Below are 2,945 nucleotides of genomic sequence, written 5' to 3' on the forward strand. Positions count from 1 at the left end.
GATACTTGGCAAATAAATGCTGATTAATTATGGAGGCCGCATCTACACACAATGGGTTTTCTTACCAACAATCCTAGCAGGCTTCCAGTTCATTCCTGAATGTGCTTTTTATTTTTAAAAGAGCTACCCTCCTTTCCCAAAGCATACATTAAAAAAAAAAAAGAAAAAGGAAACTAGAAAAATAGTTAAAAGTACAAAGGATAATTTTTAAACAAATGACTCTACCACAATTTCTACTCTTAGAAAAGCAAGCACCAGTGGGAGAGTATTTTCAGGGACAGGGAAACATTGTGAGTACCCATCAAATCAGAACACCGAGCCAAACAGTTTTTCTATTGGATCATCACGTGAGGTATCATTCCTAATATCCTCTGGCCAAGTACAGAAATCTACTTTATACTGGAAAGGTAAGGCAGCGTAGGCATCCTTTCTCTGTACCCCAAATCCCTCCCCGCATGTGCCTAGTAGAGATAGCATATCCAGTTCATTTTTAGTAAGTTCCTTTTTCTAGTTTGACTCATTACTGACAATTTCCATCTGTTTTCCGAGACATATGAGGTCCCCAATACAATCACTCCAGGAAAGCTAACCTGGAAACTGCCTCATGGGTCACACTCTCGTTTCTAAGGAGCTCAACGTACAACGCAGCCAGTGCTAGAAGCAGTAGATGGCAAGAAGTATAATTATGGGTTCTCCAAGATAAGCTAAATTTGCGAGTCTGGGCTGCCAATCACTACGTTAACTAGAATCCCATCCCTGCATTGGGGGCAATCCTGGAACCTGACACATGGGCAGTAGCTCTGTGATATCAGTGGCAATTTGCTATGTGAAATTTGGGGGCAATCCGAATGAAGAAGTGTGTACCTGAGTTCTGAGAAGCTACCCTTACACAGCCTGCCTCCCCAAGTTCATCTGTCTCCACTCTCCCAGATAACACACACCTCATGGGCCACTCCAACTCTCAACTGTGATAAACCAGTAGAGGAAGTTCACACACACGTGACATACTCCCATGGGCATACTTAGGGACGACACAGTTCCCGGCACGCCAGCTCTTCATGGGGCCCTCTTCTCTAAATTCTCATTGATGGGGCACCTGGGTGGCTCAGACGGTTAAGCGTCCGACTTCAACTCAGGTCATGATCTCACGGTTCGTTGGTTCGAGCCCCGAGTCCGGCTCTGTGCTGACAGCTCAGAGCCTGGAGCCTGCTTCGGATTCTGTATCTCCCTCTCTCTCTGACCCTCCCCTGCTCACGCTGTGTGTCTCTCTCTCAGAAATAAATTTAAAAAAAAAAAAAAACATTTAAAAAATAAACAAATTCTCATTGAAACATACTGAAATGCAACCAAGCAAGAATGACACTGTTGTTACAAAGGATAACCTTGAACCCATTCTGACTCATAACTCAAGTAAATCATTCAGCAATTTTGGGTAAGTTCACTACAATCAGTAACAAATTATTCACATTACACTTTACAGCCAATCGCAACACATCAGCTGTGGTTTACAGTGGCTGCTCTCATCCCATTAGTGACCCGGCTTGCTCTCTCCTACCTCTGCACATGCTCGGATTCCCTCTGCTTCAAAAGGTCTAACCCCCCACACAAGAAGTCCACAAAATGAGTTTGTTGACTGACTGAAGGAATGAATGACTGAAGTGCTTGCGACCTCAGATAAGCCTCCCACTGCGTTTATAACGTTCACACGCTGGGCCACAGCCATGCACAGATGAAAAATAATATTCTGTTACGAATAGGAAAGTCGACTGTGATTATGGGCAATTTTCTTAACCAGAAAGCATTGAGAAGTAAGATGCTTTGCAGCTGTACATTTTTATTAAGCGCTGCTTGAATAAACATAAAACATGTTTGCCAGGAGAGGGTAAAAAGACGGATGCAAATTCTAGTCAGAAAATAGGTACATTCATTCTTTTTTGCATTTGCCTTCAAATGTGCCCCTACAACAGCAATTACCCTTGGATGTCATTTCTGACCAGCGACAGGGACCAGAAATAGTGACTTAATTTAGGCAGGAGGTTGCTGGTACATAATATGGCTACTGTGCCTGGAGTCTTTCTTGGTCATAAATGCAGTAAGGAAGTATGTCATAACGTTGCGATGGTAAATCACAGCCCCAGCCATTTTGGTTGGCAGAATTTGAAAGACAAACATTACTTCAGGAGCAGAGAAGACGTGCCTAATTACCTCCGTGCCTGGGCTGGGTTCCCTGCCGCTCGTGTCATTCCTGGACTCAGGTGTGTCCACACGGCCAGGGGCCACGTGTGCAGGGGCCAGCGTGGCTTGGTGAGGAAGGAGGTGCCAAGAGATGTGAGGACTGGCAGCCTCACCCCTGCAACCTCCTCTCCAGGGAAATCAGGCAGCTGAACCAAAGGATAGGGTAGCCTCCAGGGGCCCTGAGGAGCCTGGAGGGAGGGAGACTGGGGAAAAGGGACAGGCTGGTCACAGCCGCTCTGCCTTGGCCGAGGTGGGGAGCTGAACCCACCGCATTTGTGCATCGCCACCATTTTTCCCTCGGGCCAGCCCAAATCACCGCCTGCTTCCCTCCTGAGGGCTCCCTGTCTGGCTGTAGCTGAGGCCCAAATGGGTTTGGGGACTCACCCACTCCAGGTGACCACAGTCTAGAGGGCAGAGTCATCTTTGCTGGCTTGCTTGCTTGCTGCGTTTTCAGGGCTCAGAAATTTCCATTGCTTTGTAGCTTTTGTTTTACACTGATAGACCCAGTCCACCCTCCTCGCCTGCTACTGTTTTCTGTCTGTCTCTCTCTCTCTCTCTCTGTGTCTCTCTCTGTCTCTGTCTCTCTGTACCTTTATGGAAATCGACTGCCCTCTCACAGTAGAGTAGGTTATAGTAGAATCCCGGGGAGGCTTTCCTTGGGCTGCTCATCCCTTTGCCAGAGCTTTTCTTTTTTCCTCACCAGTAGCCCC

General features: G+C 46.7%; 1 protein-coding gene across 1 annotated transcript in view; it reads right to left on the reverse strand.

Moving 5' to 3' along the window:
• Nucleotides 1-2,945, reverse strand: part of PLAC1 (placenta enriched 1) — a 180,583-nt gene that overhangs the window by 131,243 nt on the left and 46,395 nt on the right. The window lies entirely within an intron of this gene.

The sequence above is a fragment of the Crocuta crocuta genome, unplaced genomic scaffold (genome assembly GCF_008692635.1).
Source record: "Crocuta crocuta isolate KB4526 unplaced genomic scaffold, BGI_CrCroc_1.0 scaffold475, whole genome shotgun sequence".
Classification (NCBI taxonomy): Eukaryota; Metazoa; Chordata; class Mammalia; order Carnivora; family Hyaenidae; genus Crocuta; species Crocuta crocuta.